Genomic DNA, 27,358 nt, shown 5'->3' with positions numbered 1-27,358 from the left:
ATTGAGAATGCTTTTTAACATATTTTTTAAAATTCTGTATATTAACTGATATCGTATTGAATTTATATTGATTCATAAATACTTAAAATTGTTATAGTATCAAAACTAGTTATTTAAGATAAAATTATCCATTTATAATTTTTTATAATTCTTCAGTGGAATTTTTTCTTCCATCAGTTTTATATGTATATTATATATGATATTTGATGTATATCATATATACTGTATATGATAAACACACATAGAACATACATGTAACAAACATACCAATATGTTAGATATACACACATATAAAGTTTATTTCTAGGTATTTTTCTCAGTTTCCTGCTGTTATAAATGGAATTTTTTTCCCATTATGTACTCTAATTTGTTAATATTTACATTCAGGAAAGTTAATAATTTTTGTGTTGAATTTTATACTTAGCCTCTATAATATTCCTTCCATGATCTAGCAATTTTACAAATATAAAAGAATGCTACCTGTAGTGATTGTTCTTCTTCCTTACCAGTAAGTATGCTTCTAATTTCTTTCTCTCATTTAATTACATTGGTGAATATTTTCAGAGCAATAGTAGGAAACATTGATGATAACTGGATGATTGTATTATTTCTGATTTAATGTAACTTCTTCTAGTACTTACTCTTGTGTTTGAGAGATTGTTTTCATCATGCCAGGGAAGATTCCATGAACTCATGTTATACTATTATTATTTTTAGTTTGTTATGTCAGTTTTATTTAAAAATATATGTTGAAATTTGTCAGACATTTTCATTATTTACTGATATTATCATAGATTTTATATGTGATGTACAATATGATGAATAATAGTATTAGACTGCTTAAACAATATCCCTGCAATTCATGCATAGTGTGTTCATTTTTAATGTACATTTTTATGACATTTTTGGATATATATGTGTATATATAAAAACTATTTGGGAGATTTCATTTCCTCATGAAACATCTTATAAATATTTTCAGGATTCCTTGTATTTTTTCTCTTTAAAAAAATTTCTGTCAAATCATCTGTTCTCCATCCACTTGTGGAATAGCCTTGATAACCTTCTCAATTTCTTTAATGAATATTGATATTTCTTCGTTCACAATTTATTTGAATTAAATTTTGCTGATTTATATTTTCTTACAATCTTCCATTTTATCTACGTTATCTAATTTATTTTGATGGAGGTTGGCAAAATGCTCTAATTGTTTTAATTTTCTCTAGTTCTATTATTTCCTGTTTACTATATCTTCTGTGTTTATGTTCTCTTCTTTCTTCAATTAGGCTGTAGAGTAATTGATCTAATTATGCTTATGAAGAATCAACTTGATATTTTATTCATCCCTTCCATGCTTTTCTGTTTCATTCATTTATATTTTCACATCCTTTTTGTTTTCTTTGGACTTATTGTTTGCTTCCTAGCTTCGTGAGTTGAAGGCTTGATTAATTTACTTAAATGTTCTCTCCTTTATTAAAGTGAGTACTTAAGATCTACCTCATATATTTTGGCAAAAAATGTTCCCATATTGTTATTGACCAAGGATATGAAATTTTACTTTTGATTTATTCTTTAGACCAAAATTTATGTGAGAGTTTAAAATTTTCCAGCTGGAGACTTAAGAAACAGTACAATATGTTTGTTGGCCTCATGTGCAACAATTTTGCATGTTCTTCACATGTACCCCAAAACCTAAAATGCAATAAAATAAATAAATGGGGAAAAAAAAAAGAAACAGTACAATAATCAAAATGAAACAATACAACAACAAACAGAGCTAAAAGATTCTTTTTGTTTGTTTGTTTGTTTGTTTGTTTTGTTTTACTTTAAGTTCTAGGATACAAGTGTAAAATGTGTAGGTTCATTACATAGGTATATGTGTGCCATGGTGGTTTCTGTACCTATCAACTTGTCATCTAGGTTTTAAGCCCCACATGCATTAGCTATTTGTCCTAATGCTCTCCCTCCCCTCATCCTCCACCCCCTCAATGGCCCCAGTGTATGTGGTTCTCCTCCCTGTGTCCATGTGTTCTCATTGTTCAACTCCCATTTATGAGCGAGAACATGTGATTTTTGGATTCTGTTCCTGTGTTAGTTTGCTGAGGATGATGGCTTCTGGTTTCATCCATGTCCCTTCAAAGGACATGATCTCATTCCTTTTCCTGGCTGCATAGTATTCCATGGTGTATATGTACCACATTTTCTTTATCCAGCCTATAACTGATGGGCATTTGGGTTTGTTCCATGTCTTTACTATTGTAAATAGTGCTGCAATAAACATAGGTGTGCATGTGTCTTTATAGTAGAATGATTTCTCTTCCTTTGGGTATATACCAAGTAATGGTATTGATAGGTCAAATGATATTTCTCTTTCTAGATCCTTGAGGAATCACCACACTGTCTTCCTCAGTTGACAGTGGTTGAACTAATTTACGTTCCCACCAACAGTGTAAAAGCATTCCTATTTCTCCACATCCTCTCCAGTATCTATTGTTTCTTGACTTTTTAGTAATCACCATTCTGACTGGCATGAGATGGTATCTCACTGTGGTTTTGATTTGCATTTCTCTAATGGTCAGTGATGATGAGCTTTTTTTCATATGTTTGCTGACCGCATAAATGTCTTCCTTTGAAAAGTTTCTGTTCATATCATTTGCTCATTTTTTGATGGGGTTGTTTTTTTCTTATAAATTGGTTTAAGTTCCTTGTAGATTCTGGATATTAGGTCTTTGTCAGATGGGTAGATTGCAAAATTTTTCTCCCATCCTGTAGACTGCCTGTTTACTCCAATGATAGATTCTTTTGTTGTGCAGAAGCTCTTTAGTTAAATTAGATCCCATTTGTAAATTCTGGGTTTTGTTGCAATTGCTTTGGGCATTTTTATCATGAAGTCTTTGCCCATCCTTATGTCCTGAATGGTATTGCCTAGGTTATCTTCTAGAGTTTTTGTGTTTTGGGGTGTTACATGTAAGTCTTTAATCCATCTTGAGTTAATTTTTGAATAAGTTGTAAGGAAGGGGTCCAGTTTCAGTTTTCTGCATATGGCTAGCCAGTTTTTCCAGCATCATTTATTAAATGGAGAATCCTTTCCCTTTGTTTGTTTTTGTCATATTTGTCGAAGATCAGATGGTTGTAGATGGATGGTGTTATTTCTGAGGTCTCTGTTCTGTTCCGTGGGCCTATATGTCTATTTTGGTACCAGTACCATGCTGTATTGGTTACTATAGCCTTGCAGTATGGTTTGAAGGCAGGTAACGTGATGCCTCCAGCTTTGTTCTTTTTTCTTAGGTATGTCTTGGCTATACGGGCTCTTTTTTGGTTCCATGTAAAATTTAAGTTTTTTTTTTTTTTTTTTCTAATTTTGTGAAGAAAGTCAATGGTAGTTTGATGTGAATGGCATTGAATCTAAAAGTTACTTTGGGCAGTATGGCCATTTTCATGATATTGATTCTTCCTATCCATGAGGATGGAATGTTTTTCATTTGTTTGTGTCCTCTGTTATTTCCTTTAGCAGTGGTTTGTAGTTCTCCTTGAAGAGGTCCTTCAAGTCCACCCATGGATTCTTATGCATTCAGTCCATCAGCCTAAAATCTTTAGCATTGGACATGGGGTGCAGCTTGCCTTGGGGTCCTATACTCTCTAGGATTCTCTGGTTCCATAAATTGATCATCTATATTCATGTTTATGTCAGGCATGGCTTGAGTCATTCAGAAATATGGGGTCAATCCTTCTACCTCATTCCATCATTAGAAAGTCACATTTCTTTAGTGAAAGAAGAAAAGCTGATTCAAGAATCCTTCTGTTAAGTTTCCCCAAGGTCTCTGATAGTCTTCTTATCAAGACCACAATACAATTTTATGGAGTTGTACAGCAAAATCGGATAGGAAGGGATGTATGAGGTTAAGAAAGAGGAACAGCTCAAACATCTCATTCTCTTGTCAACACTTCAAAATTATACTGCCTTCATTACAGTGATAGTATGAGTAGTGGTTGGAATGGCAAGAGCTATAAAAGCCTCTACTGTGGCTTCCTTGATTATCCCCTTCAACTCTCACTGTTTGACCCTCCCAGTGACTTCCTAGGGAAGATACCAGAAGTTGGGTTCTGGGATTAGAATTAGATTAAGTGGGGAGTTTTAGCCAAAGTGTCTGGGAGTAGAAAAACCTGGAAGTTATGGGGAGATAAAGGTCTTCAGAAAACAGAAAGGCTTAAGGAAATTAGTATCAACTATTAAATCCAGGTTTCAAACAAGGCTTTGGGGAACAAAATAGATAAAAGACAGCAATAAAGTAATATTTCCTGAACAGTTGACAGAAAATTGTTGTTGATTCCCCTTCTTCAACTAACATCATTTGTTTTTATTTTGTTTTGTTTTCTTTGGCTTCTGGCTTCATGGTGCCAGGGAGGATTTATTCTGGAGATGATTATCAACTGAAGCAAATTGTTCTATAGGATTCAAATGAAATTAATTGCCTCCAATTCCAACTTGCATATTTTAGGAGACCTTCAGTGAATCTCAGATTTTCTAGGGATCCTTGGAAAGGACCATATTTTGTTTCTCAGGGACTCTGGCTTTCAATCATTTAAAATTACTATTTAAAGGATATCCCTATTCTACACATATATTCCCTGTTATATATAACATTTCCCCAAAGGTGATATATAGCCTTTCTCCCTAATTTACCTCAAAACCTCTCACCCAGGGCATTTGTATATATGGGAAGCTTTGCCAAGTGTTGGGTTGACAAGTTTTATATCACTTTGTTATTCACCTCATATCTCGTAGAGCAGCACTATCCAATATAATAGATACTAGCTACCTATGGCTGTTGAACACTTGATTGATAGCTGGTGTGTGACTGAGGAACTAAATTTTAAATTTTACTTAATTTTATTTTATTTGAATTCAATACCCACTGTAGCTGGTGGATACGATATTAAACCATGGAGGTCTGGGATCTTTTATTCATCTTTCCCTAGCATTTTTCCTCTTTATCTCTTCTCCCTAAAACATAGGTTCTCTCTGTGTTATACAAAAATAACATTGTTTTCCATCTATTATATTTAGCTTGGGATCTACCTTTGCACTCCCAAAACTCACAAATATGTTCTTCTATATGGTGGTCCATCCACCCCAGATCCTATCTATAAGAAGCAGAGAACTAGCCAAAGATTTGAATTTTTTTCCTGAACTTGTCTCTCCCTCATCATATACTGAAAGCAAAAATGTCCAATGTAGGAACTATCTACCAATTTATATGAATTAAAAGCTCCGGTCTCCTTAGAGAGCAGAAAGGATTACTCCATTTTAGTTTTACATAATCAAATTCTCTTCTCCATTACACCCTTACCTTTGTGTGCATAAGTATAAAACATAGGTAAAATACTACTACAGACTACTTCTGTTTAAACATTATAATACTCTTAATCCTGACCTACAAGATTTGAAATAAACCTGAGTTCAATTTATGAGAGAGCTTAAATTTGGAAAACATCACCTCTGGCTTGTATGGATAAAGTCATAATACAGTGTTGTCATTAACCATCCATAGACAATAATACCCCAAAACATATGAAAAGAGCTAATTATCACTGTATGTTCTCTGGAATCACTTAACAAGCATTCTGAGTAGACTGATAAAAATTAATGCAGATTTTCCACACAGTCATGAAGAAATGTATATGAGTATTTCTGAAACAGAATGGTTTCATTCAGGTAGCGAAAACTATACCAGAGAACTGAACAAAGCTTTATATCAGATTTCAACTAAAACTCATCTCTTGGGATTTAAATTCTGGAGTTGTAAATTACAGCTTGACATCTGCTGGTCTCTTACCAACAGATTATACCTGAGAGTCCTATGGGGTGGAAAAGTGATTAGGTACTTTCACGCTTTTAAACAAATCCAATGGCACTTGGTCCCTTGAAAAATTATTTAGCCCATGTCACTTTTATGCACATTTTAACTTCATTTTATTGAGATGCTTGTTCTCTTTTGTCATGAACCAATTTTTGGCTACAAATATTTAATGAGAAATGTGGAAACTTCTGGTTTCTGATCCAGCACATAAGAAGCTTGAAAGTCATCACTCTATCCTAACAAGTAAAAAGCTGCACAACTGAAATTCAGCAACTCACAGAGCAAACCATTACCCCTCAAACTGGAGAGACACACAGGCAGATGGAGGAAATCACAACTTATCAGATCAGAAAGCCATAAGCGGTAATCAGTATTATGGGAAGAAAACCTAAACTGTAATTGACAAATTTCTAGAGGCTCACTGTAAGCAAATATGAGCTTTTAAAACTCCAGGGTGAGGGACATCAGCAAGATGGCACAACAGGAAATCTCAGCTTTCATACCTCCATAGAAACACTAATTTATCAACTATGTATGGACCAAAATACCTTTATGACAACTCCAGAATACACTTCAGAGTTGTCCCAAAAAGCACATTGAAATCAGTAAAAGCGATTTCACTTTACCCACGTTACCCTCTCCCTTCACTTGGCACAGCTCAGCACCAGGAGGTACCCTTGGCCCACAATTTCCCCCATGGGAGAAAGAGAAGACAAAGTATCCATTCAGCTTCCTCAGACTTTTGCATCATCACCTGGGAGACCTGCTTCTGTCTTGCCTCACCCAGAGTTCTGAGTAAACTGACAAAGATAGAAGGCCTGGGAGGAGCTAGCCACAAAGAAAAGTTGGGGGCTGGGGTGGGCAGTTGATGATCTCAGCAGCCAATGCACAGGTCTCAGCAGCCAGCATGGCTCTTAGCAATCTTAGCAGCTGGTGCAGTTCTCTGCAGCCAGCACTCGGCTCTTAGCAGCCATTGTGAATCTCAGCAGCCAGCTTGGTTCTGCAGAATTTGCAGAAGGTGAATAATCTTGAGACTTCTTCAGGAGGAAAAAAGAGTAATTAAGGTTGCACCAAAAGTCCCAGCATCATATTATCTTGCCCTAGGGAAAAATAGTGGGTGGCTGTCAACTGTAAGGATTATGCACCATGATCAAGTGGAATTTGTCCCTGTAATGCAACTACAATTCAACATATGTATATCAATAATGTGATACACCACATAAACAGAATGAAGCATTAAAAGCATATGATCTTCTCAGCTACAAAAAAAGCATTTGACAAAATTCAATACCCTAACATGATTAAAAAAAAAAAAACATGCAGCAAACTGGGTATGGAAGTATGTACCTCAACCTAATAAAGGTCATATATGAAAGCCCACATCTAACATCATACTCAACAGTGAAAAGCTGAAAGCTTTTCTTCTGAGATCCAGTACAAGGCAAGGATGTCCACTATTGCTACTGGTATTCAACATAGTACTAGAAGTCCTAGCCAGAGCAATTAGGCAAGGAAAAGAAATAAAAAGCATCCAAAATGGAAGGGAAAAAGTAAAATTATCTGTTTGCAGATGTCATGATCTTATATATAGAAAGCCCTAAAGACCCCAACAAAAAAACTGTTAGAAGTAATAAATTTGGCCAGGCACAGTGGCTCATGCCTGTAATCCCAGCACTTTGGGAGGCCGAGCTGGGCAGATTACAAGGTCAGGAGTTCGAGACCAGCCTGGGCCAACATGGTTGAAACCCCATCTCTACTAAAAACAAACAAACAAAAAATTAGCCAGTCATGGTGATGTGCACCTGTAATCCCAGCAACTTGGGAGACTGAGACAAGAGAATTACTTGAACCTGAGAGGCAGAGGTTGCAGTGAGGTAAGATTGCGCCACTGCACTCCAGCCTGGGTGACAGACTAAGACTCTATTCAAAAATTAAAAATTAATAAAGAAGTAATAAATTCAGTAAAGTTGAAGGATACAAACCAATATACAGAAGTCAGTTTCATTTTTATATACATTTACAAAGAAATTTAAGAAGTCAATCCCATTTTTAATAGCATCAATAAGAATAAAATACTTACAAATAAACTTAATAAAGGAAGTGAAATATTTGCATCTCTAAACATAGAAAAGGTACAGCAAAAATGTGGTATAAAAGATTTAAATGGTACACTTGTATAGGGCATTTACCATGAATGAAGCTTGCAAGACTAGAAGTTGCTCTGGGTGAGACAGTGAGCAAGTGGTGAGTTAATGTGAAGACCTAGGACATTACTGTACACTACTGCAGACTTTATAAATACTGTACACTTAGAATACAGCAAATTTATTTTAAAATGTTTTCTTTTTTCAACAATACATTAATCTTAGCTTACTATTATAAAATAATGGTTTTTATTTTATAAAAATTTTATTTTTTAAACTTTTGACTCTTGTAATTACCTTTAACAACTTAAAACACTAATATAATGTACAGCTATCTGAAAATATTTTTCTTTATATCCTTGTTCCATAAACTTTTTCTATTTTTAAAATACTTATCTTTTTTAACTTTTATTAAAAACTAAGACACAAACACACATTAGCCTAGGCCTACACAGAATTAGGGTCATCAATAATACTGTCTTCCACCTCCACATCTTGTCCCACTGGAAGGTCTTCAGGGGCAATAACACCCATGGAGCTGTCACCTCCTATGACAACAGTGCTGCCTTCTGTAATCCCTCCTGATAGACCTGTCTGAGGCTGTTTTACAGTTAACTTTTTTTAATGAGTAGAAGTACACTCTAAAATAATGATAAAAAGTAGAATACTTGTTTATAATCATTAAATATTATATGCTATACATAATTATATGTGCTATGCTTTTATACAATTGGCAACACAGTAGGTTTATGATAGCTACAATGTCACTAGGTGATAAGAATTTTTCAGCTCCATTATAATCTTATGGGACCACCTCATAAGATTATATATATTTGGGCCTGTTGACCGAAATATGAGATACATGACTGTAATAAAATTTAGATATCAGTAAAATGAAAAGCCAATAGAGAAAAAAATTTTAAACTGGTTATTTGAAAAGATCGATAAAATTAATAAGGCTTTACCCAGGCTAAGGAAATCAAGCAAGTAGGCACAAATTACTAATATCAGAAATGAAAGAGGGCATCATTACAGAGCCCATGGACATTAAAAAGATAATAAAGAAATACTATAAACATCTCTATGCCTACAAATTTGATGACCCATGTGAAATAGACTAATTCTGATTATGTTGTACATGATAAAACTGGATAGATCTATATCTTTTAGAGAAATTAAAAAATAAATAATATTCCAAAACAAAACCATCAGATCTAGATGAGTTCGCTGGTGAATTCTACTAGACATTGATGGAAGAAATTATATCAGTTCTCCGAAATTTCTTCCAGAAGATAGAAATAGATAGAATACTCTCTAACTCATCCTATGGGATCGGCATTGCCCTAAAACCCAAACCAGACAAAGGTATTACCATAAAACTACAGACCAATATCTCTAATGATTCTAGATGCAAAAAATTCTCAATAATGTATGAAAAGCTTTATATACCAAAACTAAGTGGGATTTATCTCAGATACACAAGGCTGGTTCAACATTTGAAAGTCAGTTAATGTAACCCATTCACATCAGTCAAAAGAAGGAAAATTACACAATCACATTAATAGATACATAAAAAGCATTTTGCAAAATCCACGTTTTTATTCATAATAAAAACTCTCAGAAAACTGGGAATAGAGGGATATTTTCTCAACTTGATAAATAGCATTTACAAAAAAACTACTTCTAAGATCATACTAAATGATGAGAAACTAAAAGCTTTTCCACTAAGATCAGGAATGAGGCAAGGATACCCCCTTTCACCACTCATTGTCAACAACATTCAAATATAGACCCACGCAAATATTCTCAATATAGTTAATGCTATCTTACTTCAAGCCTTACTCTAAAGCCCCAGTAGTCAAGACAGTTTGATCTTGGCACAAAAAGAGAAAAATGCATCAGTGAAACAATACAGAGCCCAAAAATAAAAACATACAGTCAACTGATGTTTTACAAAATAACAGAGGCAATACAATGGAGAAAAGATAGTATTTTCAACAAGTGGTGCTGGAACAACTGGACATCTACATGCAAGAAAAATGAATCTGGACACATACATTACAACCTTCACCAAAATTAACTCAAAATGGATCACAGACCTAAATTTAAAATGTAAAACTGTAACATTCCTATAAGATAACCATCAGAGAAAATCTAGATGGCCTCTGTTTGGCCATGACTTCTTTTGGTACAACACCAAGGTAAGATACATGAAAGAAATAACTGATAATTTGGAATTTATTAAAATTAAAAACCTATCTGCAAGAAAACACTGTTAAGAGAACGAAAAGACAAGTTACAGATGAAGTGAAATATTTTCAAAAGTTATATTTGATAAAGGAGTTAGCCAAATACACGAAGAACTCTTAAAAATCAACAATAAGAAAATAAGTCCAAGCACAGAGGCTCATGCCTGTGATCGCAGCATTTTGGGAGGCCAAGGCAGGTGGACCACTTGAGCTCAGGAGTTTGAGACCAGCCTAAGAAACAAAGTAGGACCCTGTTCCTACAAAAACTACAAAAACTAGCGGGGCATGGTGCCATGTGCCTGTAGTCCCAACTACTTGGGAGGCTGAGGTGGGAAGATAGTTTGAGCCTAGAAGTCAGAGGTAGCAGTGACCTGAGATTGCACCACTGCACTCCAGCCTGGGTAAGAACCAGACCTTATCTCAAAAAAGAAAAAAAAGAAAAAAGATAAGAAAATAAACAAGATGATTTAAAAATGAGCAAAACGGCTGAAGAGACACCTCACAAAAGATGACACAGATGGCAAATAAGCATATGAGAAGATGATCAAAACCATATGTCATTAGGGAAATGCAAATTAAAACAACAATGAGATACCACTATACACCCATTAGAATGGTAAAAATCCAAAACATTGACAACAAAAGCTAAGAAGGATGTGGAGCAACAGGAACTTTGATTCATTGCTGATGGGAACAAAAAAACTATAGCTACTTTGGAAGACAATTTGACAGTACAAAGCTAAATATACTCTTGCCATATAGTCCAGCAATCATGCTCCTTGGTATTTACCCAAATGAGTTGAAAACAGCCACACAAAATCCTACACATGGATGTTTATGGCAACTTTATTAATAATTGCCAAAACTTGGAAGCTACCAGTAGATAAATATATGAAATGTATGTCTTATTTCATTCAGACTGCTATAACAAACGACAATAAACTGAATGACTTATAAAAAACAGAAATTTATTTCTCATGGGTTCTAGAGGCTGGGAAGTCCAAGATTATGGTGCCTGAAGATTCGGTGTCTGGTGAGAGCCTATTTCCTGGTTCATAGTTGGTGCCTTCTTGCTGTGCCTTCACATGATGAAAGGGACAAGGCAGCTCTCTACCACCTCTTTTATATGGGCACTAATCCCAGTTATGAGGGCTCTACCCTCATGGCCTAACCACCACCCAAAAGGTTTTACCTCCTAATGTTATCACCTTGGGGGTTAGAATTTCAATATATAAAAGGGGAAACACAAATGTTTAGACCATAGCACTGTGGTACATCCATACAATGGAATATTAATCAGCATTAATAAGAAATGAGTTGTCAAGTCATGAAAAAACATGGAGGAAACTTAAATGCACACTACTGAATACTACATGAGTTTCTGAAAAAAGGCAAAACTATGGAGATAGTAAAATGATCAGTGGTTGCACAGGAGAGCAGGAGGGATGAATAGGCAAAGCACAGAAAATATTTAGGGCAGTGAAACTATTATATGTGACACTATAATATTAAATGTATGCCTTTATAATTATTTCAAAGCCCATAGAATGTACAATGCCAAGCATGAACTCTGATGTAAATTATGGACTTGGGTGATAATGATGCATCAATGTAATTTCACCAATTGGAATAAACATACCAGTGTAGTGTGGAATGTTGATAGTATGGTAGGCTGTGTGTGTTGGAGGTGGATGAGAGGGGGGTTAAGTATATATGAAAACTCTTTTCAGCTCAATTTTTCTGAGATCCTAAAATTCTGTAAAAAATAAAGTATATATTTTTTTAATTTAGTGAGAAATAATTTTCCTTTTACCAATGAAAAGTAGCCTAAAGGAGACATAGGTAAAATATTATTCTATCTATTTATGACAAACCAACAGCCAATATCATACTGAATGGGCAAAAACTGGAAGCATTCCCCTTGAAATGTGGCACCAGACAAGGATGCCCTCTGTCACCACTGCTATTCAATATAGTATTAGAAGTTCTAGCCAGAGCAATCAGGCAAGAAAAAGAAATAAAGGGCATTCAAATAGGAAAGGAGGAAGTCAAATTGTCTCTATTTGCAGACTACATGATTGTATATCTAGAAGACCCCATCGTCTCAGCCCCAAACCTCCTGAAACTGATAAGCAAGTTCAGCAAAGTCTCAGGATACAAAATCAATGTGCAAAAATCAAATGCATTCCTATACACCAATAACAGACTTAAAGAGAGCCAAATCAAGAACAAAATTCCATTCACAATTGCCACAGAGAGAATAAAATACCTAGGAATACAACTAACAAGGAACGTAAAGGACCTCTTCAAGGAGAACTACAAGCCACTGCTCAACGAAATAAGAGAGGACACAAACAGATGGAGAAACATTCCATGTTCATGGTTAGGAAGACTCAATATCGTGAAAATGGCCATACTGCCCAAAGTAGTTTACAGATTCAATGCTATCCCCATCAATCTACCAATGACCTTCTTCACAGAAATGGAAAAAACCACCTTAAACTTCATATGGAACCAAAAGAGAGCTCGCATAGCCAAGTCAATTCTAAGCAAAAAGAACAAAGCGGTAGGCATCACACTACCGGACTTCAAACTATACTACAAGGCTACAGTCATCAAAACAGCATGGTACTGGTACCAAAACAGAGATATAGACCAATGGAACAGAACAGAGGTCTCGGAGGCAACACAGCATATCTACAACCATCTGATCTTTGACAAACCAGACAAAAACAAGCAATGGGGAAAGGATTCCCTGTTCAATAAATGGTGTTGGGAAAGCTGGCTAGCCATGTGCAGAAAGCAGAAACTGGACCCCTTCCTGACACCTTACACTAAAATTAACTCCAGATGGATTAAAGACTTAAACATAAGACCTAACACCATAAAAACCCTAGAAGAAAATCTAGGCAAAACCATTCAGGACATAGGTGTAGGCAAGAACTTCATGACCAAAACACCAAAAGCATTGACAACAAAAGCCAAAATAGACAAATGGGACCTAATCAAACTCCACAGCTTCTGCACAGCAAAAGAAACAATCATTAGAGTGAATCGGCAACCAACAGAATGGGAAAAAATTTTTGCAGTTTACCCATCTGACAAAGGGCTGATATCCAGAATTTACAAAGAACTAAAACAGATTTACAAGAAAAAAACTAACAAGCCCATTCAAAAGTGGGCAAAGGATATGAACAGACACTTTACAAAAGAAGACATACATGAGGCCAACAAACATATGAAAAAATTCTCATCATCACTGGTCATTAGAGAAATGCAAATCAAAACTACATTGAGATACCATCTCACGCCAGTTAGAATGGCGATCATTAAAAAATGTGGACATAACAGATGCTGGAGAGGATGTGGAGAAATAGGAACACTTTTACACTGTTGGTGGGAGTGTAAATTAGTTCAACCATTGTGGAAGACAGTGTGGTGATTCCTCAACGACCTAGAAATAGAAATTCCACTTGACCCAGCAATCCCATTACTGGGTATATATCCAGAGGATTACAAATCGTTCTACTGTAAGGACACGTGCACACGAATGTTCATTGCAGCACTGTTTACAATAGCAAAGACCTGGAACCAACCCAAATGCCCATCGACGATTTCTCTGAAACTGTGTATGTTTCTACAAAAAGAGAGACTGGCATAATAAGGCCCAATTCTTGCTATTGAGGCTGTAGATTATATTATTAATTTAGTACAGATTTATTACAAACTTCTACAAAATGTAGCCACAGAGCTTGACAATATTGGAAAGAACGTCATAGCCCCTGCTTTCTGCATACTGCAAACCTAACATTTTGTCACTTTATGTTCTTATAAGGGAGTGTCATGCAGGAGAGGTGTCCAGAGGATGACTTTTCTGAGATCCTTCTATTCAGAAACAATGGGAATATAATTTTCTTGGTAGCAGAAAAATGACTGGTAGGAATGATGGCCCCAAACTTGGGTGAGAAATCTGTTCTACACACAACCCTGGAAACATAAGTTTCAGAGAAATTTACCAATAGCTAACCTGGTGAAACTCACTTGATCTAAAAGCTACTGGAATCTCTATGAGACTTGGAAGCCTCCTGTATTTGTACTGCTGAATATAAAGGCTAACATCTCTCCTGTCACACTGGTATCTAGGTGAATACAATAATTTCTTTTATCAGCAAAATAGATTCATATTTTACTAAATGTCTGCATCTGTGTTTTAATAGTAGAACACTATTCATAATGTTTTTGGTTTCTGTTATAGTTCTAAAAGCAAAGCAAACCGTTTAAAATAAAATTTCCTTAATTATCCAAAACTATAAGGCTAGTTTTAGTTTTAAAGTTACTTCATTCATATGTTCATTCAACTGTAATTGCTACTTCATTCATTTCTCCATTCAACTATTCAAAAATTGCTTTTAGCATCTACTGTTTGGCTTATATTTTGCCTAACCTTCAGTGAATTTTGTGACCACCATTTTGTTATCTTTATTCTGGCATACAAAGTGAATGACACCTGATGACCTTGTTGGAAAATGAAGAATCTTGTGCCTCATCCACTTCCATCTGTATATTTAATATGCCTTTCTATTCATACCCACCTTATCTTTGAATAGCATGTTTAGATTATGTAAATATGTGGGTGAAGCACGGTGGCTCAACACCTATAATCCCAGCACTTTTGGAGGCCCAGGCAGGTGGATCACTTGAAGTCAGGAGTTTGAGACCACCCTGGCCAACATGGCACAACCCCGTCTCTACTGAAAATATAAAAAAGTAGCTGGGCATGGTGGCACATGCCTGTAATCCCAGCTACTTGGGAAGCTGAGGCACAAGAGCCACTCAATCTCAGGAGGCAGAGGTTGCAGTAAGCCAAGATCTCGCCACTGTACTCCAGCCTGGGCTACAGAGAGAAACTCTCTCTCTCAAAAAAAGTTATGTAAATATATGTATTAATTTTCTCCCATGTAGAAGATTTTCGTTTAGTATAATAAAAACATAGAAAAAAATAACTATATTCACTCTAAGGGAAAATATAACTATTAATATTGAAACATATTTTCCTTGACAGGGCTTAAGTAGCACTGTTCCACAAAATAATAGATATGGGGAAATTATCAAGAAAAACATAATTCATGCTCTTTTAAAGTCTGCCACATCAATGAAACGTTGTGAACAAACACCTGTGACTCATTTCTACATTTAGAGGATATGATTGTAGACATATATTGTCTTGGGAACTCTGTCCCTGCCTTTGTGACGATTGTCACCTTGTTTCCAGTCCAGCTTACTCTTCTTTATATAGTCCCAGACTTGATTATCAGATAGCCCTATTGATTCTGAGGGGAAAAAATTACAGAAGATTCTGTGACACTTAATTCAGCATAATGTAATGGTCTCCTATAGGTTTTCTCATTTATATATTTTGAACCAGACGATTTAGCTTTTTCATACTATTTGTTACATTGGATACATGCATGCCTGACCAGATTATGTGTGAAACTGAGCCCCAAACGTGGGTGACCTTGAATAATTGTCCTTTTCCTTTTTGTCTCTCATTTATTCATTATGATTTTTCGTATCTCATCCATCTCATTATATGGATCTACTTCGACAACAGAGGAAGTGTCTCATGGAGGGTGAGAGAAACAACTTCAGAGAAAAATAAAATACAAGGAAGGCCCAGAGTCAAAATAAATGGAAGCATAAAGGGTACTAGCAACAAATAACTGCTTGCCATATTGAGACACCGTGGGAGATTCCCAAGTTGCCCAAAGATGCTATTAAATTCACACTGCCTGACTTCATGCCATTCTCTTAGGATTTACAGCAACTGCCAGAAGCCAATTGAAGTTTTTCCAGGCTATTCTCTACCTCCTCTTCCAAATTCTTAATGTTCTTAAAAGCCATTGAAACAAGTTAATGAGAAAGGTTGTAGAATTTTTTTCTTTTAAACCTAGGGCGAAATAATGGTGTCCATGGGACCGTTTGGGCTCTGTGTGAAGGCACAAATATCTAAGGAGTCTCTTAGGGATTTTTTGTTTCAGCAATTACACAAACAAATTTTTAATTAAAATGTTACAATAGAAATAATGATAAGTTTAGTGTGTGGGTGATAAAGCATACAATTTTTAAGTATGCAGATATAGCCAAGCTAATATGCCAACTATGTTGGCAAGAGATGCTTTTGGCTGAAAGCAGTTTAAATTTTACCCAAGGTGACGATCAGAGGAAATGATGGTAAGTAGTGTTGGGGCAGATACCCATTAACGTCACCAAAGATCCAGATTCTTTCTCTTTTTGTGCTCCACTCTGTTGGGTGTTTTGGCCTTCGGTCTTCATGTTTTGACATCATTATATTGAGGGGAGTTCTATAGCTGCAGTAATGAAGTCCATGAAGAAGGGAAAGCGCTGGTACTGCCACACTTGTTTGATTTATGAGAAAAGCAAAATTTTTCCTAGAAGGGCACTAGTATACAACCCCTTACATCTCATTACTTTTGGTTCTTATGTCCACTGCTAGATTCAGGAAGATTGGTAAGCTGATTTGATGGGTATTTTTATCCTTTATAGTAAGAAGAAAGAAAGCCAAAGTGTTGGGATGACCATTGGGGCAAACAACCAGGAGTATCTAGAACGCAAACTAAATTCAGTGGATTTTATGAATCTTTGTTTCATGCACCGTAAATATGTGACTCTTGAAGATAAATTTATGAAAAAATAGGTATTATGACAGAAAACTTCCTATACAATTGCTTATCAGGATAAACTATCATTTCTCTATAGAAATCCTTGGGTTGGTTAACAAGGGAAACGTTGCTATAAATTAAAAGTGACATTACAAATGTCAGTTATTTTATTAAAGAGACAAACGATAGAGATTCTGAAAAAATTATTGGAATTTTTTTAATTTTAAAAAATAGCTGCATAAATTCTATCAAAATTTTCAAGTAAAAAAAATGAATAAATGTCATTGTTTTAAAAACAATGTGGTAAACAGATTTGAAAAATTAAATGTCATTGGACTTTATAATCATTAGATTTCTAATGTGGATGCCTCTGACAAACAATTAATCAAGCTTCAACAGTTGGATGAATCATTCTCATTCTTTGACTTTGTTACCTGGGGCATTTTCTTTTTTAATTGCCGACTGAATATATTTCAGATGATTTTGATAATTATTGATGAGTGAATTGCACAAAATTGTGAAATTTGGGTTCACTTGGATAAGAAAAGTCAAACAATTGAGCAATTCATTTCAATAAACTGAAGTTCTGGAAAATCAGCTTGAAATGACATTTAGGAATCTAATTTAATTTCTACATATTGGGTACTAACATAACCATGGACCAAGGATTTTGCATCACACACTAGTATTTGAAGTTAGAAAAGAGTTTAGAGATCATCTTCTGTCACTTCAGATCATGTACGGTGGAAGTAAATTAGGTTTACATTAACTCCCTTAATTCTTTATATGAAGAACTTTAGTTTAGAGGAGATTAAGTGATTTGATCAAGACACAGTACTATACTAGTTAGTTAAATCAAGAGCTGAAAGCAAATTGGCTTAACTCTTGCATCAATATGCAATCCACTAGTTTTATATTTTTCTGTAAATTAGGGTCATATCACTGTTTCACTTGCTACATTGTATACTACAACAGAAAACGGATTGGGATAAAAATTGCAGATCAGCCACAATTTCTAAATGATGCTAATATATGAGAGGTGTGAGATTAAGGGACCTGTATATACATTTTAACATAGCCAGTTACTGCAAAAAATCAGTAATTAACCGAGCTAGAAATAAACGAAATGTTGGACTTAAAAGAAAAACGGCAAGATACCTAATCAAAATCAGATGACAGTGTAAAGACTCTCTGTTGTATTTCCTCTCTATTGTGTTCTCTAAGAAATCAATTTGACGGGAGGACAATGAAAATATTTGTTGTAGTCAGATGATTGAGTTCTCATCTGGGGAGTTATAAAGGTAGTTAGAGAAAGAAAGGTTTTCTGTTAACCGCGTCTGTGTTCTCTTACATTTGCTGGGGTCAGAGTTTCCTTGCAAGGCTAAAAATAGTTTTCAATTTTTCCCAACAGGAGTATTTTTGTGTGTGTAATTAAATACGGGATAATAACAATAGCTAATATTTAGTAAGCTCTTTATTTGTTTCTCGAGCTGTAACTCATGCTTTGGAGTCTTGCTTACTTGATTTTGACAAAAATTCTGTGAGATAATATGGTAGTCATTAGAGCTGATCACAAATATTTCTTATTCTGCTGGGAAATGGTAAGAGTGTTCTCCTCCCTTGGAGTTAAGTATGGTCATATGTCTTGCTTTTAGACAATGACATGTAAGTGAAAGTGATGATTGTCGTTATCTATCGGCATCTTTAAGGACCAATATGCAATTCATCAGGATCTCTCTGCCCTCTGCTAGTGCTACTAGCAGTGTTCCATAGAGTGTGCTCTATTAGCCTGTGTCTTAGAGTCAGACCCACTGGAGTACAGTTCTTAGCTGCCTTGCAATAGAAATGTAGAGGAAGTGGGAAATAAACTTTGAATTATTTGTTACTGCAACATAGCCTAATTCATTCTTACTGGTACATGTAATTATTATTTCTATTTTCTTCAATTTATAGGGGAAGAAAATGAATATAAGTAATTTGTCAATGATGACACCATTAGTTAAGTAGAACCAGGATGCAGTCCAAGCAGTCTGACTCCAGAGCTCACATGCGTAACTACCATTTTATATAGCTATGGTAATAACACTTTGTTTTGAATAAGATTGTCCATTAATATGATGCAGAGTCCTTAATTTATGAGCAGAGAGAGGTGATTATTATTTTTAATTCACTAACACATGACATATTTTTAATACTTACAAATCACACATGCATAAAGCCCACTGCTTATTCCATCAATAGTATATGGCTGAATGTTGTTGCTCTCAGGGAAGAAAAGAGTATGGAGAGGTCATCAATACATATTTCTAGGGGTCTTTTGAAAATATTCTGGCATTAGTCTATTTGGGCTGCCATATCAGACTGAGTAGCTTAAATAACAGAAATGTGTTTTTGCACAGTTCTGGAGATAGGAAATTCAAGATCAAGGTATTTGTCAGTTTCATTCCTGGCAAGGGCTCTCTTCCTGGCCTGCAGTCAGTCACCTTCTTGCTATGTTCTCATACAGCAGAAAGAGAGTGTGTGTGTGGGTGTCTCCTCTTCTTATAAGGGCTCTAGCCCTATCAGATTAGGGCCTCACCCTTGTGACCTCATTTATCATCTCCTCACAGACCTTATCTCCAAATACAGTCACACTGAGGGTTAGAGCTTCAATGTATAAATCTGGCCGGCAGCAGGGATGGGGGACACAAACATTCAGTCTGTAACAATCTCCTAGGAACTATGAGCAATTTAAGAAAGACTTGTTCCCATAGATTGTCCAGTGTATCATGCAACTGAAAGGAAATTCCAATGAGAAGTATTTTATTAATTCATTTATTCGCTTATTCAGTACATCTATTGAGCATCTATCATGTGCTAGATTATTCTAGACACTGGGGTATACCAGTGAACAAAACATTTTTTATCTTTAATTTATATATTAATGGAGGAAAACAGATATGTGTGTGTGTATAAAATAACACTACACAAGAGGGTGATATATTAATAAAAAATAAAGCAAAATAAAGGTATACAGAATGATAGAGTCCACAAATGCTACTTTGTCAATTCTGTCAGATGATATGACTTTTTTGCAGAGACCAAAATTTGTGACTTTAACTTTTTAAATATTAAAATTGAAAAGATAATTAATGAGAGAGCATATTCTTGGAGTCCTTTATTTTACAGATCGATAAAGTGGGATCTAGAACAGGGGTTGACAAACTCTTTAAAAGGCCAGTTAATATTTTCCATTTTGCAGGCTAGACAGTGTCTGTCATAACTAACCAATCCTGCTATTGGAGCACAGAGACAATACATAAACAAAATGTGACTGTGTTCTAATAAAACTTTATTTATACAAACAGGCAGTTGGTAAGATTGTCTTTCAAGCTGTAACTTGTCTACCCTTCATCTAAAAAACTGAAAAGACTTTCTCAAGGTCACACATTTGATGAGTGATGACAGAAGAGATGACAAACATGTTTTTTCTGTGGTCGAAAACAACAAAGGCATCTTTAGAGTAGATTATCACGAGTAAAAAAAAATAGGATTAAATAAAAAATAATATGTCAAGGGTGAAAATAGTACCCACTTAACTGCTGGCACCTGAATTTATTTTAAAGAAGGAATGGCCTTTGTTTAGGAAAACAGGTTGATAAGCTATTTCTGGGAGAAGGTGACACCCTGAGGACCTGGTTTAGCCGGAAGCAATGAAAGAAAAGGGATGGCTCAATGACTGCATTAGAAATGAACAGAAATTAAGGGAAAAGGAGGGAGTAGACAAGAACAGAGAAAGTAGAGAAAAGGAAAGAGTGAAGAGCCAATCAACAGAACAGAGTGAGCAAAGGCATCTTAAGCAAAAGATGTGTAATCAATTTTAATAGACTGAATTGCCACAATGCAAACCTCGTACTGTCCTTCAAAGTTAAGTAAACTGATGCACAAATCAAAGGACTTTTGTGAATGGGTTTTTGAGGATGTATGTGTGGGAGTAGGGAGAATTAAGGAAGCTGAGTATCTTGTCTGCGCCAATTCTTTTATGTGTGTGGCATTTAATTAAATCCCAACCTTCTATAGCACAACCATCTGTTTTTGCTATTCTTGTAGTTAAACATTGCCAGAGAAAGTCCTGTTACCAGAGAGTATTGGTCCAGTTATAAATAAAAAAACTCTCCAACCTCAAAGGGGCCCTCAACAGTGCCTGTAGACTCTTCTACTTTTTGCAATAGCTACATCAAATCTTCACTCAAACCTTTAAGCTTTCTCCTCTGTCTCTCCAGTTTATCAGACTTAATCTGACATTTTAAAAGAAAGGAGAAGGCATCAGATGGTAACTCTTTTATCTTTCCCTCACCCATCAACCAAATCTGTACCTTTGAAGTATCCTTCTTCTCTTCTGTGAAAAGAGAGGGCTGGCTCTTCCCCTATATAAGTTCATGCCACCTCATGAACTATACACGATTTGTTATCTCTTACCACTCTCATATTCTACACTCTCTCATAGAGCTGAATCCTTCACATCAGGACTTAAGTTATTACTATAAAAAAAAAAACCTTTCCCTGTCCCATATACCACTACTATCTATTAGCCTACCCCTTTTCTCTTCTCTACCACTTAGCTTCTTGAAGGAGTTGCTGGAACAGCTCTTTACCATCTCCTTTAGCTTAAAATCTCTTCTTTTGGATCCCATATTAGTAGTCATTTGTTTTTCAGGGATGCATCTCTAACCTCCTACACTAGATAAAATCTTATTTTATGTTTTTGCACCATGATATTCTCCCCCATCGTAGCATGTATCATTCATAATGTTCTATTGTGTGATTATTAATGTCTTCCCACGCTAGCCTATTGTTTCCTCTACAACCAGCCCAGTTCCTCACACATAATGTAGTGTAACAAATAATAGGGTCTCAATAAATAATTGTTAAATGAATAAATAAATGAGTGATGCCATCACTGGATAAACATTTTATAAACATTTTGTATCATGTACAAATTCAGAATAAACAGGAGAGTAGAGCCAATGGTGACCATGACATTATAACCTCTTTGGGAATATGCAGAAATTTACGAAATGGCATCAAACTTTCTATAAGCCATGAAATTAAAGGTTAAACAAACTTTTCTAAGCTATAGCTGATAACTGGATTGTAGGAAAATATATCCAGTATATGCAGATTGCAATTCAAATGGAAAATTAAGAAGAGCTGAAAAATGTTTAACTTGGTGATGTTACAGGGGACCACTATTGGGGTACAAAATGAGGTCTTGACTAATCTCTGCAGTTGCAAAACAAGGACTTTACCTGCCAAATGACTCAACAATTTGGTGAATTTTTAATAGTGGTCACCTCATTCTAATATTTAAAAGGGTATATATTTTTTCAAAAGTACACCTCATTAAAAAATAAAAGTTCATTAATATGTATTATAAAGTAAGGTCCAAATAGGATTTTCACTGTAGTTATCTCACAGAGGGACATCGCACCTGCTACATTATGAGCCATTCGTGCTGAGCAAAACCTACTTAAACAGATCTTAATACCCCTTCTTGGCTGGAAGGGATCATCATAGTCATAGAATGTGTCATATTTTACATCTTGGGTTTTGTAAGCATTAGATAAAGCTATGATTCCCAGGTATTAATCCAAGTCTTTCATCAGTTCCTTGTCAGGCACCCGGTGTTCCACAAGTTGGTTCCCCCAATTTATCATCTCCCTTTTTGACTCAAATTACTCACAGCTGTGATCCAACATTGGCATAGTTCCTAAGAAGGAGGGGTATACAAGAGCTGTTATTGGGCAAATAATAGAAGCCGTCACACAACCTATGTTTACTTACAAGGTTTGCAAACTTTGAAAATGCTGGCTGTCTGACTTGTGAAAGATTCCCATTGGGAATGGAACCCCATTATTTAGATTTGTATAGCATTCTTGCCCAAGATTGGGAATCATACCACTTGGGCTATGAATCATTTTTAGAAAGTATATAAATAGTTTATGAATGACTCTTTGAGGGCAAATCTAAGTAGAAAAAGTTGAAGGGATTTGACAAACACATTCTTGTATATAATTAATGTGCAAATGTATAAGGGCATTTGAAACAATATAGATATACTTGTCTGTCTTTTTATGATAATCTTTAGGGGCAAAAGTAAAAGTTGTTCTTCCTTCTGCTGACTTTATTTTCTCTGTATAGAGAAAAATATCAATGAAAATTTATCTCTTACCATACTAGAATCGAGGAAATTTAGGAAATCATGCCTAGGAGATCATGTCTACCCAGTTCTGGATTGTACTTTATTGTACTTTAAAGTCGATAATTTAAGAAATTCATAAATATTCCAGATCCCTGAGCCTCAGAGAGGATAAATAATTTTCCCGTGTTCATATAGCCATGAACAAACCCAGTGACAAATCTGGGTTTCAAACTCAAGTGAATGGACATCAGAACTGAGGCTTTTAACCAATCTCTCAGGCACCCTCTTATTTTGTTTCATGTGTTGACAGGACTTAAATATGATTTAAACAAAGGCAAAACAGAAGTCATCAGCAGGGGTAAAGATACTATAGTAACATATTTACTCATTACATATAAAATCTATTGTTTTATGAAATTATTCAGTTAGTAAAGGAGAACTTCCTACAACCTGAAAGTTATCATTCAGAGCTTTAGATTCCATAGATTAGCATTTTACCTCAAAGGCCCATTAGTTTTACCCAGTGAGAAGATACAAGTTCTGTGTTTCCAAGTGTGTGGAGAAGCAGGCATTCTCATCCTGAGCTGAAGAAAAGTGTTTCAATCTTCTCAATAGGCATGTAAAAATAAAGTTAATTCTGACATTTTATATATATAATTGGCTTGTTTAAAAATATTTTATGGAATTCATTGCCACGGTTTTTTACTGCAACATAATCTTCAAGATTATAACAGTTGTGTAATCGTTATTGTTAAAAACCTGGTAGGTAATATGCAGTAATACTTTTTCACTCACCGAAACTTTCACTCTTACTGAAACTAGGCACTGGTGCAGAAGTCTCTTCAGACCAGAGTGCTTTTATTTTTACCACTGAAAAAAACTGACTTTGGAAATTTTCAATATATTTCAGAAATTATTCTCCCAGGAATTGGAAGCTTAAAAGAAGGAGCTAATGTTATTCAATTTGTCTTAAGATATTGATCCAGATCACTTTGAGGTCTACACTTGATCCCTTTGGAATTATTTTTCTTTCTTTTTTTTTTTTTTTAATAGGCCAGGGGCTTAATAGATATCCAGAAAGATAAACTTCAGCAATAAAATAACAAAAAAATAGATAAAACATATTTTTTAAATTTCTGAAAATGTGTAAATGAGTCAGCAGGAAAGTAAGGGAAATCTTAAGAAGTCAAAAATAAAGTAAAGTAATAACCTCAGAGATGCAAGCAAGCTCTCAAACCGGAGCTTGCCCTACAACTTCAGCCAAATGGAGAGTGTAGGTAAAGCTGAGGGTTCAGAAAATATACGGAACCATATTGGATGTTGTGGAATATATCTAGGGCCCCAAGGTTTACACCTCCACTGAAAGATTTTTAAAATATGCCTCACAAAGGGAGACAGTAAGGAAACTATTCTGTCTCTAAACTTTGGATCTGTATCTCCCCTAATATGTATTTGGGGCCATAGTTTATATTTTTGGGGTGGTCCAAAAAGCCTCAAGCCAAAAAACTATATTACCATTGTCTTGGATGGTAATACTCAGAGTGCCTGGCAAAATACAAATTTTAAAAATCATCCCTAGAAGATCACAACATCTACCCAGTTCTCAAAATATCCCCATAGAAAAAGTTCAAACACATATTAACTTGCAAAAAAAAAAAAAAAGAAAAAAAAATCACAAGACCTACACAGAAGCAAAACATTGTGAAGGAAAGAAATAAGCAACAGCTGGTACCCCAAAGCAAAAATGAAAATAGACAAATGCTTTTTTAAATTCCATTTATTTTATTGCATTTTAGGTTTTGGGGTACATGTGAAGAACATGCAAGATTATTGCATAGGTACACACGTGGCAGTGTGATTTGCTGCCTTCCTCCCCATCACCTACATCTGGCATCTCTCCCCTTGCTATCTCTCCCCAACTCCCCACCCCCCACCGTCCCTCCCCTATTTCCCCCCAACTGACCCCAGTGTGTAATGCTCCCCTCCCTGTGTCCATGTGTTCTCATTGTTCAACACCCGCCTATGAGTGAGAACATGCAGTGTTTGATCTTCTGGTCTTCTGTCAGTTTGCTGAGAATGATGCTTTCCAGGTTCATCCATGTCCCTACAAAGGACACAAACTCATCATTTTTGATGGCTGCATAATATTCCATGGTGTATATGTGCCACATTTTCCCTATCCAGTCTATCATCGATGGACATTTGGGTTGGTTCCAGGTCTTTGCTATTGTAAACAGTGCTGCAATGAACATTCGTGTGCACGTGTCCTTATAGTAGAACGATTTGTAATCCTTTGGATATATACCCAGTAATGGGATTGCTGGGTCAAATGGAATTTCTATTTCTAGGTCCTTGAGGATTCGCCACACTGTCTTCCACAATGGCTGAACTAATTTACACTCCCACCAACAGTGTAAAAGTGTTCCTATTTCTCCACATCCTCTCCAGCATCTGCTGTCTCCAGATTTTTTAATAATCGCCATTCTAACTGGCGTGAGATGGTATCTCAATGTTGTTTTGATTTGCATTTCTCTGATGACCAGTGATGATGAGCATTTTTTCATATGTTTGTTGGCCTCATGTATGTCTTCTTTTGTAAAGTGTCTGTTCATATCCTTTGCCCACTTTTGAATGGGCTTGTTAGTTTTTTTCTTGTAAATCTGTTTTAGTTCTTTGTAAATTCTGGATATCAGCCCTTTGTCAGATAGGTGAACAGCAAAAATTTTTCCCCATTCTGTTGGTTGCTGATTCACTCTAATGACTATTTCTTTTGCTGTGCAGAAGCTGTGGAGTTTGATTAGGTCCCATTTGTCTATTTTGGCTTTCGTTGCCAATGCTTTTGGTGTTTTAGTCATGAAGTCCTTGCCTACAGCTATGTCCTGAATGGTTTTGCCTAGATTTTCTTCTAGGGTTTTTATGGTGTTAGGTCTTATTTTTAAGTCTTTAATCCATCTGGAGTTAATTTTAGTGTAAGGTGTCAGGAAGGGGTCCAGTTTCTGCTTCCTGCACATGGCTAGCCAGTTTTCCCAACACCATTTATTGAACAGGGAATCCTTTCCCCATTGCTTGTTTTTGTCTGGTTTGTCAAAGATCAGATGGTTGTAGATATGTTGTGTTGCCTCCGAGACCTCTGTTCTGTTCCATTGGTCTATATCTCTGTTTTGGTACCAGTTCCATGCTGTTTTGATTACCGTAGCCTTGTAGTATAGTTTGAAGTCAGGTAGTGTGATGCCTACCGCTTTGCTCTTTTTGCTTATAATTGACTTGGCTATGTGGGCTCTCTTTTGGTTCCTTATGAAGTTTAAGGTGGTTTTTCCAGTTCTGTGAAGAAGGTCATTGGTAGCTTGATGGGGATAGCATTGAATCTGTAAATTACTTTGGGCAGTATGGCCATTTTCATGGTATTGATTCTTCCTAACCATGAACATGGAATGTTTCTCCATCTGTTTGTGTCCTCTCTTATTTCGTTGAGCAGTGGCTTGTAGTTCTCCTTGAAGAGGTCCTTTACATTCCTTGTTAGTTGTATTCCTAGGTATTTTATTCTCTCTGTGGCAATTGTGAATGGAAGTTTGTTCTTGACTTGGCTCTCTTTAAGGCTGTTATTGGTGTATAGGAATGCATGTGATTTTTGCACACTGATTTTGTATCCTGAGACTTTGCTGAACTTGCTTATCAGTTTCAGGTGCTTTTGGGCTGAGACGATGGGGTCTTCTAGATATAAAATCATGTCATCTGCAAATAGAGACAATTTGACTTCCTCCTTTCCTATTCAAATACCCTTTATTTCTTTTTCTTTCCTGATTGCTCTGGCTAGAACTTCTAGTACTATATTGAATAGGAGTGGTGAGAGAGGGCATCCTTGTCTAGTGCCACGCTTCAAGGGGAATGATTCCAGTTTTTGCCCATTCAGTATGATATTGGCTGTAGGTTTGTTGTGAATAGCTTTTATTATTTTGAGATACTTTCCGTCAATATCTAGCTTATTGAGGGTTTTTAGCATAAAGGGCTGTTGAATTTTGTCAAAAGCCTTCTCTGCATCAATTGAGATAATCATGTGGTTTTTGTCTTTGGTTCTGTTTATATGGTGAATTACGTTCATAGACTTGCGTATGTTAAACCACTCTTGCATCCCCGGGATGAAGCCTACTTGATCATGGTGGATAAGCTTTTTGATGTGCTGTTGCAATCGTCTTGTCAGTATTTTATTGAAGATTTTTGCATCTATGTTCATCATGGGTATTGG

General features: G+C 35.7%; 1 long non-coding RNA gene across 1 annotated transcript in view; it reads left to right on the top strand.

Annotated features, from left to right (window-relative positions):
• Positions 1-13,810: 13,810 nt before the first annotated feature.
• Positions 13,811-27,358, top strand: part of LOC116556761 — a 20,516-nt gene continuing 6,968 nt past the window's right edge. The window contains exons 1-2 of the long non-coding RNA XR_004271149.1: positions 13,811-13,821; positions 20,185-20,189. This is a non-coding gene — a long non-coding RNA (uncharacterized LOC116556761). The remainder of the gene's footprint in view (positions 13,822-20,184; positions 20,190-27,358) is intronic.

This window comes from Sapajus apella, unplaced genomic scaffold, assembly GCF_009761245.1.
Source record: "Sapajus apella isolate SASKATOON/1434 unplaced genomic scaffold, GSC_monkey_1.0 scaffold17, whole genome shotgun sequence".
Lineage (NCBI taxonomy): Eukaryota > Metazoa > Chordata > Mammalia > Primates > Cebidae > Sapajus > Sapajus apella.
This window is presented reverse-complemented; position numbering and strand designations above follow the sequence as displayed.